Here is a 16,633-nt window from a genome sequence, read left to right as displayed (position 1 = left end):
AGGGCTGGTTGGGAAATAAAATCATGCAGTCAGCTCTAAGATGAAGCCAGAGCCTCAGCCACTAAGGTTTTCCTACAGGATTAAGCTAGTTGTTCCTGTCTCTTGTGTTCCCTAGAATGGATGATCTCCTAGGACACTTCTTAATAGACTTAATAAGCCTACTCCATGAGTTAGACATGACTTAACCTCAGGCTTTGGACCCAGCTGAGTCTTCCCACCCCAGCTATGCTTTTAATGGATTGGGGAACCTTCTGAACAATGGAGATAGGGATAGGGCAGGGGGATGTGGGGAAAGGAGAGCACAGGAGTCTCTTGCCTCAGTGAATGCCATTCAATGGACCAGCATCTGAGAATTTCTCCCCTGCTTTATTAAAGTGGCTTCCCCAAGAGCAGCTACACATGGAGTCATCTAGATTAGTTGAGTGTTGCCTAGTGAGACAGCTATTTTTTTAGATAGACATTTAGTAAAGCAAAGGGAAGGCTACCCTTTGAAAACATTCCCCAGTGGATCTTTTGGAAGTTGCAGAGATGGCTGAACTCTCAGCCTAAAGAAAACCAGAACTGCTACCTGTAAGACCACTCCATTTTTCTTCCTTTCCTCTCCATATCTCCTGGGTCCTTTAATGCCTTGTGGAGCCAAATTTGTTCAGATTAAAAAGGCAGCAAACAGCAAGATTTATTCTGGGACTTGGAGGGAGGACTCCTTTGTAATCTATGACCCAGCTGCGGTAGCCCCAGACTGCAGGTGAATCTGCTCCAACCCTCTTTTTCTTCTCCTGCAAACTGGACTCGTTCTGCAAGGAGGGGGGGCAAAGAAATTCACCAGGGTTGCACAGTGCACCCAGGATCTGTGGAAGATATCTGAGAAGCTTGGATTCTGAAGTTATCTCAATAGCTCTCTGTTCTCACTAGCCAGCTATCCAGTCCTGATATGGGTTTGTGAGTGTGAGTGTGTGTGTGTGTGTGTGTTTGTAGAGTTACTGTTTACCTAAAATCCTAATGTGTGGTAGCAAAAGTCAAATTCTGGATGAAATCTGAGGGGGAATACCAGCTCAAGTCACACTACCATATCCAAAACAAGTAATCAAATCATGAGCACATAAAATAAAAATTGGAGGCAGAGAGAGAACCAGATGGAGACTGAAAACTCAGAGAGGACAAAGAGGGTCAGAACACATAAGATAAATGTAGGTTTGGAGTTGTCCTAGAACCATAGCAATGCAACCAGCTCATGTTTTGTGTGCTTGTAGGATGTGATTTTGTAGACAGCTCAGATTTGTGGAAGTGGCCCAGCTGTCAGACTCTGTTGAACAAGCTGAAATTAAAAATACTCAAACCCACTGCATCTCTATCCCCTGTAAGCTATATCAACCTCTGGCCTTGCCCTTCTCCGTGTCAACTTGGACCAGCTTTTCTGAAGTTGGTTTTTTTGGGGGTTTTTTGGTAATAATTTTACCTGACTATATCAGTATCGGATATCACCATGGATGATGAGAGTACATTATTTCCTAGATCTATTCTTCTCTGGTTACCTGCAGAAGCATATGGACGACCACCCAAAATTTGGTCAGATGTGGAGACTGACAATGGCCTCACATACCAAGAGGAATGAGAAGGTTTGGATTACACAACTGAGGTCTCTGAGGGGAGCAGGGCAGGCCACCCAGGAAGGTCTGAAATAGCTGACAGCAAGGAAAGGAGATGGCTCAGGGTTTTTGCTGTGGTCGGGAGGTAGGGCTAGGATGAGTGTTCCCGGGCAGGCACAGCTGGCTGGGCTTGAATCTCCACCCTCGCCAAAGGAGGGAGTACCCAGGTTTTCTTATCAGCTGCTGTGGGCATGAGGGGAAGAGGGATGGGTAAGGCTTAAAAGCTATCAGCAGCCAAACATCAAAAATTGGGGTCAGACTCCTCATTACACATTCCTTTGCCATGACAATGGCCTCTCCACTGGTATGAGATGGCAGTCCAGCTTTCTGCCTTTAAAGTGTTGACTCATGTTTCTTGACTTCCCACCCTAGTGCCCCACTGCTCCCCAGCAAGTCATTCCCCCATGTGTGGTCTTCTCCCCAAGTTCAGCTCCACCCTTATGCTTCCCTTCCTCCCAGCCTGGATCCTGCCCCATCCCTCCTCCTAATGCACGACCAGCATGGTGCCCATCCTGACTCCACTTTAGAGACAATAGTTAACTTGGGGAGAGCCCTTCCCACTGATCACAAAGGGTCCATGATTAGGAGGAAGTAAAAGGATTTTATTTTTTGAGGATTAAAAAAAAAAGGAAACAGAAAATTAGAAAAGGAGTGAGGAGTGCCCAGGGGAAAGTAGATGCCTCTATGAATGGAGACAGAACTAGACTGTGTCCTCTGTTCTCACTGCCCTGAATGATCAAAGGTCTCTGCTGCCCCAGGAGAGTTCTGCTTCCCGTGGGCCATTCTACCCGACGCCCCCATGATGAAGCCTGGAGGAACAGGGTGGAGGACAAGCCAGGGCTGTTAAATTCCAACCCCTGACTCTTCAGGTCTCTTATGCCTAGCACTCTGATTTGGTTCTTTGTCTAAAGGAAGCTGGTCGATGGCCAGGTTTTGTTTTTTTTTTTTCTCCCTGACAGAAACAAGCTTAGAAAACTCTCCCCCTACTGAGAGCTTTAATTGGCATTCTGTTTTGTGTACATGTGTGAAGACATTCTTCTGCCTTCTTTGTAAATACTTTCCTTTTCTCTAGAGTAGAGAGATGGCCTCAAGCTTTAGAATAGATTTTACATGCAGAGAAGGGAATGAAAATGATTTTGCCAGACTCTTCTCTGTTGGATTGCAACACAAAGACATGGTCTCCTCAGCCTGAGCATCTCACCAGCTAATATTGGCTGCTTCATCAAATGAGGTGAAAGAAGTAGGGGGAGACGCTAAAGTCATCAAGTCCCTAGCTGATTTTCTCATTTTAAGACTTTCTCTTTTCTTTGTACTTGTCCTTTTCCTGTCACCATTTATACTTCTGTGGGGTTTAACTTTTTCCTTCATGTCTTTTTCAGTTTCCCTATTTTTATGTCCAGAATAGCTGAGCTGAGTTCACCTGTTTTCAGATCTTATGTTCCCCAGTGGATTCTGATAAACTGGTGAGGAAGGTTTAGGAAATAAGCCCTCTGTTGGCATAATTACAACATGTCATGGTGCTCTTAAAAGACATACCACACACACACACACACACACACACACACAATTATCTAAAACTTGACTCTGGCTAAAAATATCTCTCTGGCATCAGGTGATAGTCACAAGGACAGCAGGCATGAGTGAGATAGGTAATCTTAGAGGTCAGAGAGAGGTTTGGTATTAAAGTGGTGCTGAAGATGGAGTTTTGGCCAGAGGACCCAGGAATACTTGAAGCCTGCCCACGTTAATTACTCCTCCCTGCGGGTGAGGTCTGCAAGGGAAATATACGAACAGGACAATGGCTGGCCAAGCAGATACTTCATGACAGCTCGGGCTGTTATTCTAGGACCGCAGACTGAACTTAAGGGAGCTGGATTAGGTCCTGGGGTACCTCCTTTGTCCCAGGTTAGAGAATTAAATGACCTCATTATCCTCCAAACCATACCCAACAGCAACAGAGAATATGAAACCAGAGAAAGAGCAAGAAACAGCCAAATCAATGCCCTGGACTCTGGCCAACTAGACCCATGTGCTTCTCGGCAGGGAGTAAAGAGGAGGAGTTGAAAGTGGTCCTATATACCTTCCAGCCGAAGACCATAAGAAGCGTCTTGAAAGCTTAGTGTCCCTTTCTTTTTTTAATTTTTAAAATTTATTTTTGGCTGTGTTGGGTCTTCATTGCCGCATGCGGGCTTTTCTCTAGTTGCGGCCAGCGGGGGCTGCTCTTCGTTGTAGTGCGGTGGCTTCTCTTGTTGCAGAGCATGGGCTTTAGGCACACGGGTTTCAGTAGTTGTGGCACGCGGGCTCAACAGTTGTGGCTCTCGGGCTCTAGAGCACAGGCTCAGTAGTTGTGGCACACGGGCTTAGTTGCTCTGCGGCATGTGCGATCTTCCTGGACCAATGCTTGAACCCTGCATTGGCAGGCGGACTCTCAACCACTGCGCCACAAGAGAAGTCCCAAGGCTTGGTGCCCCTTAAGGGAAAAAACTTGTCACTCTTTTCATCAGAGCCCTCAGCCACTTCTTGTCCCCCTCTGTCCCATCTCTCAATCTAACTCTAAATTTGGGCTTCAAATCTAACATTTAACCCAAGCCCTCTCACTATAATAATTGCTTCTGGACCTACCGCTATGCTCCCCTGTCCTGCTATGTCTTCCCTTCATTTCAGAGAGAGTGTTTTCTCTAAGAAACCTCCCCAGATCTACCAGGAGGTATCTGTCCTCTCCTTGTCCTGACAATTATATATCCCATCAGGATCTACATATGTTGAGCCACATTCACTCCTGGGCACACTCACATTCTGTTTTGTACTATAACCCCCCACCCCCCATGTGGGGAAGAGTGGCATCTTTTCTGTGTTCTGCAGCCCTCTCTCCATTGCTCATATATTAGTCAGTTGTCACCAGGTTATGCTGTGGTAACAAATATCCCCAATATCTCAATGTCATATAACAACCAATGCTTATTTTTCACTCTTGTACATGCAAGCTGCAAGTTTATGTTTTTCTGCATTCTGGGAGCCAGGATGAAGGAGCATCCCCTAATAGAGTCTTATGGCAGATGGAAAGGAACTATGTGATGGTTCTTGAAACTTCTGCTTGGAAGTGGCGTGTGGCACGTTGCAAATGCTCACACTCTATTGGCCAAAAACTCATTTGGCCAATCATTATGTCAGTGGAGTGAGAAACTATATCCTTGTATAGGGAGAGGAGAGTGAATAATTGGGAACAATCATAGTCTATATCAGTTCACAACTAGGGTTGAGCAGTCAGGTGCCTTTTGAGTGACAACCCACTGGTAAGCCCAGTAATTGACATCAATAAGACATTCGTTATTTCTCATTGGAAGATTTGTCTAAAGTTCACCTCTAACAATTGAAGACATATTTTTCTTCCCAGGTTCTCCAAAATACATGAATCATTTCCTGGTCCTCCTAAAGGAATGCTCCTATACACAATGTAACTTTTTCTCAGAGATTTGGGGTCATAGTTATGACCATCAATTTGGGCTTTGTTACAATGTAATAATACTCCTAGGAACTACTAGTAAATATAAGTATAGGGACTACTAATAAGTAATATAATAATACTCATAGGGACTACTAATAGGTTGTGTGCCTCTGTTTTAAGCAGTCCCAGGCCACTCTGCATTTGGAGCCCAAGACTCTGTCTTGTCTTTTCCCATCAAATTAGGCTCTCAGCTTGATAATGAGAGCAAATCTTCTAGCCCTTGTTACTCAGTAGCATCAGCATCACCTGGGAACTACTAGTGATTCAGAATCAGGCCCCACCCCAGGCCTTCTCCATTGGGTTCTGCATTTTAGTAAGTTCCCCAGGTGCTAAACCTGCACATTAACATTGGAGAAGCAGCCCAGCGATTCTTAACTTTAGCTTGCACGTTGGTGTTATCTGGGGAGCATTAAAATATTGATGCTGGGCCCCCAGCCCCAGCTCTTTGACGTGATTGGTCTGGGGTGTGGTGAGGCCACTGGGGATTTAAGAACTCCCCAGGTGATTCTCATATGCAGCCAGGGCTGAGAATGTTGCCATCTGGCTACTTTTCCTAGTTGCTTGAACGTGCTGGTTGGGTGGTCAGGGATGCAAACTTATTCACAGTTGTGCAGCTGTGTTACTGACCATTAGAATGAACAAGGGCTGGAGGAGGCCAACCTTACTGAAATAGTAATAGTCCTGGTTATAAGGAGCTTCAATGGGTTGGGAACATTATCTCTAATCCTTACCACATCCTTTTACCAAGATTTAAATTTAAGAAATTGAGCCTCAAAGAAGGTGAGCAACTTTTCCAAGATCACACAGCTACCTGGTAGAAATCGGATTTAAATTCACCTCTGCCTTCAAAGCAGGGACTTTTTCTTCCAAACGCTGGGAACTTTTGCTCCCAACCTGTGTGAGCTGTGATGATTGGACCTTGGAACACTACTAGAGCTGCTAATAGGCCCTTGTCACTGTCTTCTAGAGCAGCTGGGTTTGGGGTCTTGTTGGGCAAGGTTATCAGGTAAGAAATCACACCCCCACATAAGTGATTGTATATGATGCCTGACAGCTCCTCAAAGTGTGCCATTTCACAGAGGGGTCAATTGGATCAGCAGGAGGACAGTTACATGGTGCAAACAAATAACATGGTAGAAACCGATCAGTACAGAGAAACTGCATGACTCCCCAGGAGAGGAAAGGACCATGCCTGGACCAAAGAATGCTTCCCCCGTGTCAACTTCTTAATTGTGAGGACATTACAGGGCCACGCACACTGGGAGCATTCTCTCCTGTGATCTTCACCACATCCTATTGAATCTGATATTAATTTTGCCCATTTTATACATGTAGAAATGGAGGCTGGGAAATAAATTTGCCTAATACTAGACTGTTAATTAAAAGTCGAGCTAGCATGGCAATCTCTGGTCAAAGCCTGTGCAATATCATCCACATTTTATGACTTCTTAATTTCTTAAGTGCACCATCCTGCCAATTGGGTGCCATCTGGTTCACTACCTGTTGTGCAACAAGTTTGGAACAAATTACTCAGCATCTTGACATGGGGTAAGGGATAGCTTTTGTTTGTTTGTTTTTGCAGTACGCAGGCCTCTCACTGTTGTGGCCTCTCCCGTTGCGGAGCACAGGCTCCGGACGCGCAGGCTCAGGGGCCATGGCTCACGGGCCCGGCCGCTCCGTGGCATATGGGATCTTCCCAGACCGGGGTACGAACCCGTGTCCCCTGCATCGGCAGGTGGACTCTCAACCACTGCGCCACCAGGGAAGCCCAAGGGATAGCTTTTTTGTAGAAAAGGAAAGAGCTTCAGGCAAACAGGAGAAGAGAAAAAAAACAAGCCTCCATCAACCATTAATCCACCTGAGATCTGCTGTTACCAGGGGACCCTGCTCCTCTGCTGTTTCTGCCTTTTCATATATCACAGATGAGAAATGACCTTGTTAATTGGAGAACAAACAGGCAGTGCAGCACCAGGGAGTCTGGGTTTGGATTTGTTTACAGAAGTTGTCTAGGAATCCAACTGCCCAAAACCTGAAAACCTGGGGCTCTTGGGATGTCACAGACCCCCTTCTGGTGCAAGGAAGCCCCTTGGTGTCCTGGGAAGCTGCACTTAGGGTCAGGTGCTCCACTGGGGAGAAGCAACACCCATCCCAGCATGGTTAGTTCATTTTCGGAGAGGACACTCATGGGAATAATGAAATTTGAGTCATAAATAGCAATGTGGGCAGGCAGCACTGGATAAGCCCTGCAATCCGCAGAGATAACTGACTGTGAGGAAAGAAGGGGAGGGAAAGGGCACAGCTCGGAGGTGCGGAGAGCTCTGTCTCCTTCTTACTTTGGGCCTCCTGCTTCAATCATCTATTCTGCCTGGGTGGTGGGGTTGGCAAGAGGCAAGGCAGGCAAAAAATAAGCTGATCTCAGACAGGAGAAGAGCAGGGCCCACCCCCGGGGTAGAGGTGGTTCTGCACATCTGTCTGCCCATTTGCAGCCAAACCTAAATATGAACCACGCTGCCAAGGAGGAGGCTGGAAACCATTCAAGTGGAATCAGATCCAGAGACAACAGAATAGAGACAGAAGAAAGAGACATCAGTTTCAGACCCGGAGTCCCCAAGGAGACCTTGTGTGGAGGCTGTTCCTAACATTTTCCACACAGGTGGAGAAGAGAAGGCCATTATAGGGAGGAGTTGTGAGGTCACTGCAGGATATGACCAGAGATGGGCCAGGGGGCGTCGTCGGGGGCAGGGGCAGAGGGAACACACAGTGGCCAGATTCCACCCCAAGCACAGAAGATGTAGTGCAGGGGACAGGCAAGAGATGTTTCGGGTTGGGTTGGATTGAATGGCTGGGGAGCAGGTTGTAATTATTAATGATGTCAGGACTCTGCTTTTCAGCAGTTGTTACTCTGGGTTGCTGAGGTAACTTCAAATGAACCCAAGTTTTAGGAGGAATCTTGTGGACTCTTAGGTGGGATCTGAGAAGGGAATGGTGCCTGTCATACCAAAGGAAGGAGGATATGGGAGTTTCCCATCTCACTCCAGAGAGGACATTCTGTGAACGAGGTTTATGGAAGAAGAGGCGAAGTTCCTCCAGTTCAGCTGCTTCCAGATACATTCCCCATGTGGTGTGGCAGGGAAGGGGGACCTTACCAGGAAAGATGGAGTGAGTCAGCCTGCTGTTGAGACCCTCATTCTGTTCTCAGAGATGTCTGCTAACAAGGTCCCCTGGTGAGTTTATGGCCATCTTCAAACAAACTTGGAAGAATCTGGGCTTTTCCAGATAACATGGTTTGTGGGTTCTTCTCCAACATCCAGTACTGTTGGGTCAGCTCATTAGTACCTCGGTTTCTGAAGACTCTGAATATCACCTAGGGGAAAGATAAATGTTCTACCACAAGTAATGTGCAGCTTATCCCTGGTAATTAAGAGATACTCTAATTCAAGAGATGAAGTAATTCAAGGTGTCAAGGGTCACATTGTTTAATTCCCCCGAATGCTTAGGTGGAGAGTCCAGAATCCCCTCCTCTCAGCATAATGCCTTTGAGATCATCCATGTTGTTGATGAATCAGTAGTTTCTCTATTATTACAGAATATATTATTGTATGAATAATCTACAGTTTGTTTATCCATTCTCCTGTTGATGGACATTTGGGTTGCCAATTTGGAGCTGTTGTGAATAAAGTTGTATGGACATTCTTATACAAATCTTTTTGTAGACATATGTTTTAATTTCTCTTGGGTAAATACATAGTAGAATTTCTGTGTCATAGGATAGGTGTATAATTGGAAACTATGAAACAGTTTTCCAAGTGACTGAACCATTTTGAACTCCCATCAATGATGTCTGAGAGTTCAGTTGCTGCAAATCTTCACCATCATTTTGAGTGGTCAGTCTTTTTAATTTTAGCCATTCTGGTGGAAATCTCATTGGGTTTTTCATTTGTATTGCCTTGATGACTAAGAATGTTGAACACTTTTTCATGTTGCTGTTGGATACTTTTCTTTGTGACGTGTCCATTTATGTCTTTTGTTCATTTTTTTTTAACTGGGCAGTTCTTCTGTTAGAATTGCCTGGCAACTCCATAAGTCTAAATCCCCCCTTATTCACACATCTGGGTTATTGGCCAAACCTTGTTCTCCCTATGGTCATTTACCACTTAATAGTCCAGTCTGGGTTTTGTACATGGTGGCAGAAGTGTTCCAAGAAGATGAAGGTGGAAGCCATTGGACCTCTTGAGGCTGAGCCTTTACAAATATGGAGTTGGCCAAAATGTGCATTCGGTTTTCTCCATATGGTGACTCGCGTAGCGCTTAGTTGTCTTTAATTTCATTCAAAACAATTTTGTTAGACTGTATTGTGACAGCTGTCATATCAGCATGCATTTAAAAAACATTAAAATGGGTGAATTTTTGTGTAGTCATTTTAATATTGAAGACGGAAGAAAAAAGCAACATTTTTGACATATTATACTCTATTATTTCAAGAAAGGTAAAAATGCAACTGAAACACAAAAAAGAGATTTGTGCAGTGTATGGAGAAGGTGCTGTGACTGATTGAAGGTGTCAAAAGTGGTTTGCAAAGTTTCATGCTGGAGATTTCTCACTGGACGATGCTCCATGGTCAGGTAGACCAGTTGAAGTTGATAGCGATCAGATCAAGACATTAATTGAGAACAGTCAACATTATACCATGTGGGAGATAGATGACATACTCAAAATATCCAAATCAAGCATTGAAAATCATTTGCACCAGTTTGGTTATGTGAATCACTTTGATGTTTGTGTTCCACATAAGTTAAGCAAAAAAAACCTCCTTGACGATATTTCTGCATGCGATTCTCTACTGAAACGTGAAAGCATTCCGTTTTTAAAACAAACTGTCATGGATGATGAAAAGTGGATACTGTCGTGGGGCAAGTGAAATGAACCATCACCAACCACATCAAAGCCAGTCTTCATCCAAAGAAGGTGATGTTGTGTACATGGTGGGATTGGAAGGGAGTCCTCTATTATGAGCTCCTTCCAAAAACCAAATGATTAATTCCAACAAGTACTGCTCTCAATTAGACCAACTGAAAGCAGCACTCAATGAAAAGTGTCCAGAATTAGTCAACAGAAAACACATGACCTTCCATCAGGATAATGCAAGACCACATGTTTCTTTGATGACCAGGCAAAAACTGTTACAGCTTGGCTGGGAAGTTCTGATTCATCAGTCGTATTCATCAGACATTGCACCTTCAGTTTTCCATTGATTTTGGTCTTTACAAAATTCTCTTAAAGGAAAAAATTTCAGTTCCCTGGAAGACTGTAAAAGGCACCTGGAACAGTTCTTTTCTCAAAATGATAAAAAGTTTTGGGAAGATGGAATTATGAAATTGCCTGAAAAATGGCAGAAGGTAGTGGAACAAAACAGTGAATACGTTGTTCAATAAAGTTCTTGGTGAAAATGAAAAACGTGTCTTTTATTTTTACTTAAAAATTGAAGGAACTTTTTGGCCAACCCAATACCACATCACTTCTGCTACACCCTGGGGTCAAAGTGAGTCACAAGGCCAGTCCAGGTTTCAAAGAGGGGAAAAGATACTCCAACTCTTGAAGAGAAGATCAGCAAAACTTGTCCTCTTATTTTTCAATTTCTCACAACTTCCTATTGCACTTTGCATAACATTCAAATTACCTGTTTATGGCCTTGCATAATCTAGGTCTTGCCTCTCTCTCTGAAATAACCTATCGCCAATTTCTCTTTGGCTCACTACAAACAGTTGCTCTCACTTTAGGGCTTATTTGCTGTTCCCTGTTTCGGGAACACTCTTGGGTCAGATCTTTGCAAGACTGAATTCCATTTTATCTTTATGCTCAAATGTCAGCTCCTCAAAGAGGCATTCCCTGAGCACTTCTCCCAGTCACTCCTGACCACATTCTTCTGTTTTATTTTCATATGGTACTTAGCAATGTCAAAACTTATCTTATTCATTCACTATCTTCTCACCAGAATTTAAAGACCATGAGAGCATAGCCATTAGTTCTCTATTTCACCTCTGTATCCCCAGTGCCTAGAATGGTGCTAATACCAAGTAGATGTTCAATAATGATTTGTTGGAGCAATTAAACTTTATAGCTTTGAAAATGCATATCACCTTAGAAGACAGGGCAAAAGTGGGTGGAAAAGTGAATCTCAAAGTTAAAATTAAAAAAAAAAATCTGTAGGCTCTTTTCCTATAATTAGGGTACATTGTCACCAAGTGGCAGTAAGTGCTTTGATCATTTTGTCAATCTACTGGGCAAGTGCTTTTCCTTAGATTCAAATTGTGCTTGCCCAAGTCCAAAGTAACAGATTTATAGTCACTTATTTTCTGCTTTATGATTATTCATTATTTAGAATACTTTTTAAAAGTTGCTGACTTGAAACAATAATAAACAGTAGAGCTGTTCATTCTCAGAGAAACACTTTTTTCTCTGTGTATATATTAGTTGTCATTAAATCTATTCTTTTCCCATAGTTATATTCTGATTTAAATTTTTTTTTTTCAACTTCGACGTGAATTCCACCATAGTCATTGTGCCTCAAGGCTGACCTGTGGAGCTGGGCCTTCAGGCTAGATTTACATTGCAAAGCTTTGTGGCTTCTCTCAGCTGCTAGCTCTACCCTCATTTAAAGCCTGCTGTTGACTTAGTTCCCTATGTGTTTCAACTCCCCTTTTCTCAACAATAGCTCTTTTATTTCTCTTCCCTGTATCAGAATTAGGAAGAGAGAGAAAAGAATACTTATTCCTTTATCTTGGACACATGATTCTGCCCCAGATTCTTTCCAATACAAAGAAAGTAATTGTCCTTAAACAAGAGTCAAATATCTCCCTTCATTCAGTTTTCTCATTGGGAGTTCTTTAAACTAGTGATTATGTGCAATAGGACGTATCTTAGCGAAGCCAGAGCAGTGATCCTACAAGGGGCAGTTTATATAAACTGTTTTTGTGATAAGAGTTCTTTAGAAACTCTTTTTCTAAAGAAAGACATAGAGCTCTTAAGCAGAAAAATGAAGCAACATTTTGACAAAGTTCCTGACTGGGCATTTAAGATTTTCTGCACAGATCCTCTGAAGGGTGCCAGACCCAAAGGCTGGACCTCGTGAGTCAGCTGCAGGGATCCCACTGTGAGTCACATCTTATAAGATCTCTAGGACCACATCCTCTTCTTGGTTCACATTTCTTCACCAGGCATGCTAGGGATGTAATAAATGCTTACTGAATATTCTTCAGGGATGATCCAGATTCAGGACATCCACATTACAGATGCTTAATCCAATGTAAAGGGTAACATTTTTCTTCTTTCTATTCATATTTTTGCATATTGTGAACAAAATCTGATCACTCTAAGGTTAAATGTCTTTTAGAATATATATAAAATCAGAACTCATTAAGACAATGTTTATGTGTAAGGAATGTTCATTGAATGAATGAAGGAAAATGAACATTCTGAGTTCATAGTCTATAAATATGTTAATTTACATCAGTGTTCTTTGATACGTATGGATTTCATATCCCATTAGTTAAAAAAAATAAACAACTCTCAAAATGTATATTATTTAAAGTTATTCAAATGTACTACTGTAGCAATGCTTTATGTACATGAAAATATACACAAAATTATAAACTCTTAAAAGGGTAAGATAAAAAAGAAACAAAGCTTTTAAGTAATTATTTTATTTATTATTGGTAAAAATTTCATTCTCACCAAAATATTTTACACATTATTAATATTCTTAGTGAGAACAATGCAATTGAATATGTTCTATGTTTTAAAATTTTGGTTTAGGACTTTGTGATGTAATCATTCAATGGTCTAGTTCTAAGTTTGATTTGTTTTCTTACTTGGTTTTAATTGCTGTCAGAGGATAAAAAAGCTACTTCATTGATCCAAATAGAAGGTTTGTAACATTGGCCTCTCTTACTGAATCACAGTATTCATTATTCAATCATATTCACCAAATATGTAAAGGTTTTTATGGAAATTCAGCTAATAACTTTTTGTATTCTCTGATATCAACCTCATTTTCTTACAAATGAATCAGAAGAGGCATTGGTGGAATATGGCTATGTTCTTATATTTTTATAAAATATGTTCAAAACTGACTATGTGAATGATTTTTAAATGCTAGAAAATTCAGTTTCTTAGTGTGAAAAGATGGAAGTTTTTATAGGTGGTACAATGCCATTTTCAACAACAAAATCACATAATGATGAAAACAGTGCTCTCTCCATAGCACAAGTTTCTTTTGAGGAGCGGTTACTCTCTCACTCATTGGTAAATTGACACTTTCACCCTAAGGGGCAGATTAGGTGTATGCATGTATGTGTGTATGTATGTATTTAATACCTGTTAGGTAGAATTCCGTTAATAGCTATTTTCATTGTTTGCTTATTTATTTATTTATTTATTTAATTGAAGTATAGTTGCTTTACAATGTTGTGTTAGTTTCTGGTGTACGGCAAAGTGATTCAGTTATATGTATGTACATATATCATTTTCATATTCTTTTCCATTATCGTTTATTAGAAGATACTGAATATAGTTCCCTGTGCTATAGAGTAGGACCTTGTTGTTTATTTTATATGTAGTAGTTTGTATCTGCTAACCCTAAACTCCTAATTTATCCCTCCTCACCTGCCTTTCCTCTTTGGTAACCACGATTTTGTTTCCTATGTCTGTGAGGCTGTTTCTGTCTTGTAAATAAGTTCATTTGTATAATTTTTTAGATTCCACATATAAGTGATATCATATATTTGTCTTTGTCTGACTTACTTCACTTAGTATGATATTCTCTAGGTCCATTCATGTTGCTGCAAATGGCACTATTTTTTTATAGCTGGGTAATATTCCATTGCATATATACTACCACATCTTCTTTATCCATTCATCTGTCAATGGACATTTGGGTTGCTTCCATGTCTTGGTTATTGTAAACAGTGCTGCAATGAACATTGGGGTGCATGTACCTTTCTGAATTAGAGTTTTTTCTGGATATATACCCAGGAGTGGGACTGCTGGATCACATGGTAACTCTGTTTTTAGTTTTTTTAAGGAACCTCCATACCGTTTTCCATAATGGCTGCACTAATTTACATTCCCACAAACAGTGTAGGAGGGTTCCCTTTTCTCCAGACCCTCTCCATTATTTATCATTTGTAGACTTTTTGATGATGGCCATTCTGACTAGTTGAGGTGATACCTCATTGCAGTTTTGATTTGCATTTCTCGAATAATTAGCGATGTTGAGTATCTTTACATGTACCTATTGGCCATTTGTATGTATTCTTCGGAGAAATGTCCGTTGAGGTCTTCTGCCCATTTTCTGATTGGGTTGTTTGTTTTCTTGTTATTGAGTTGTATGAGTTCTTTGTATATTTTGGAAATTAAGCCCTTGTTGGTCACATCGTTTGCAAATATCTTCTCCCAGTCTGTAGGTTGCCTTTTGTCTTGTTTATGGTTTCCTTTGTTGTGCAAAAGCTTATAAGTTTGATTAGGTCCCATTTGTTTATTTTTGCTTTTATTTCTATTGCCTTGGGAGACTAACCTAAGAAAAAAATTGCTACGATTTATGTCAGAGAATGTTTTTGTTTTTTTTTTCTTTTTGCGGTATGCGGGCCTCTCACTGTCGTGGCCTCTCCCGCTGCGGAGCACAGGCTCCGGACGCGCAGGCCCGGCGGCCATGGCTCACGGGCCCAGCCGCTCCGCGGCATATGGGATCCTCCCAGATCGGGGCACGAACCCGTATCCCCCGCATCGGCAGGCGGACTCTCAACCACTGCGCCACCAGGGAGGCCCTCAGAGAATGTTTTGCCTATGTTCTCTTCTAGGAGTTTTATGGTGTCATGTCTTATATTTATGTCTTTAAGCCATTTTGAGCTTAGTTTCGTGTATGGTAAGAGGGAGTGTTCTAACTTCATTGATTTACATGTGGCTGTCCAATTTTCCCTAACGCTACTTGCTGAAGGGATTGTCTTTTCTCCATTGTATATTCTTTCCTCCTTTGTCAAAGATTAATTGACTCTACGTGTGTGGGTATTTGGCATTATTTAAAAGGTCAGAAATTTGCAGTTTTGCAAACGCACAATCAGCAGCACATCCTCATGTATGACAACTCTTAAGGACTTTGCCACAAGATAACCAGCAAACCTCGCCGTGGTACAAATGATTTGCATGATCACTCCACATGTCATCACAACGTAATCTAAAGCTTTCCCTATATTGTAAATGATCCTATTTTTATAAATTAATACCACCTCTAACATTTTCTGTTTCTTTATGGTCTCACAACTCAAAGAGTGGTTCACTGACCAGCAGCACCAGCATCGGCTGGGAGCTTTTAGAAATGAAGACTCTCGGGACAGGACAGACCTACTGAATCAGAATCTGCATTTTAACAAGACCCCAGGTGACTCTCGCGCACACTTTCAGCCTTGAGAGCACTGCCCTGTGAAATTCTGGCTTCTACTTTTTTGCTTCAGTAGCTTGTTTAGGAAAAATGAATCGAATGAATTTCACACATGGGGAAAGTCTGTGACCTGACTTCCAAATTCTTTTTTTTCCCCAATCAAACCACCTGCTCCTTTGGTGGTGGCATTCACTCAGTTTTCAAGAAGTCATTTCTGGGCTTCCCTGGTGGCGCAGTGGTTGAGAGTCCGCCTGCCGATGCAGGGGACACGGGTTCGTGCCCTGGTCCGGGAAGATCCTACATGCCGCGGAGCGGCTGGGCCCGTGAGCTATGGCTGCTAAGCCTGCGCGTCCGGAGCCTGTGCTCCACAACGGGAGAGGCCACAATAGTGAGAGGCCCGCGTACTGCAAAAAAAAAAAAAAAAAAAAAGAAGACATTTCTGTGGGGAATGCATTTTCTTTAGTGTCTCTTCCCCTTAGTGACTCACAAAAAAAATACTGTAGTTCTCTACATAATTATTTAAAAAAGGACCTTAGTCGTACCATTAACTTAGACAACATCTGTATTTTCACCCCGAAGCATAATAGACCTCCTGATTGGTGTGATTTGTTCCATACTCATTTCTTATAACCTTCAACAATGTCTTCTACGCATCTTTTATTTGCTGATAAAGGAATCCATTTCAGTTCGCTCCATGTTCTTTTCCACGTCTGTTTCAACCATTTTTACCACAGAAGGAAGAACATAGAAAGAAGATGTGTGGTCTTTTGCTTCTTCTAAGAAACCCTTAAAGATGCTTCTTTATTGCATGTAACATTTTAAAAAGTATTGGATTGGGTATCACCTGACCTAAAATATATATAAGGCTATTGGAGAGGCTGTATTATGTTCTGAATGCTTAACTTTTGGATATCCTACTACTCACGATGCCTTCCTACTCACATTCCGTATAACGTCAGGTAAAAAACACACCAGGGGCAAATTAATGATAGTTAATGATAGTGGATGTAAATATGTATTATAAATAATCTTCATCATTTCCATTTTTAA

General features: G+C 41.9%; 1 long non-coding RNA gene across 2 annotated transcripts in view; it reads left to right on the top strand.

Annotated features, from left to right (window-relative positions):
- Window positions 1–12,373: 12,373 nt before the first annotated feature.
- LOC132489097 (uncharacterized) overlaps window positions 12,374–16,633 on the top strand; it is a 42,081-nt gene continuing 37,821 nt past the window's right edge. For both annotated transcript variants that reach the window (XR_009531840.1, XR_009531841.1), the window contains exon 1: window positions 12,374–12,461. This is a non-coding gene — a long non-coding RNA (uncharacterized LOC132489097). The remainder of the gene's footprint in view (window positions 12,462–16,633) is intronic.

This window comes from Mesoplodon densirostris, chromosome 4 (assembly GCF_025265405.1).
Source record: "Mesoplodon densirostris isolate mMesDen1 chromosome 4, mMesDen1 primary haplotype, whole genome shotgun sequence".
NCBI lineage: Eukaryota > Metazoa > Chordata > Mammalia > Artiodactyla > Ziphiidae > Mesoplodon > Mesoplodon densirostris.
Note: the sequence above shows the minus strand (reverse complement) of the source record. Positions and strands in the feature narration are given on the sequence as shown.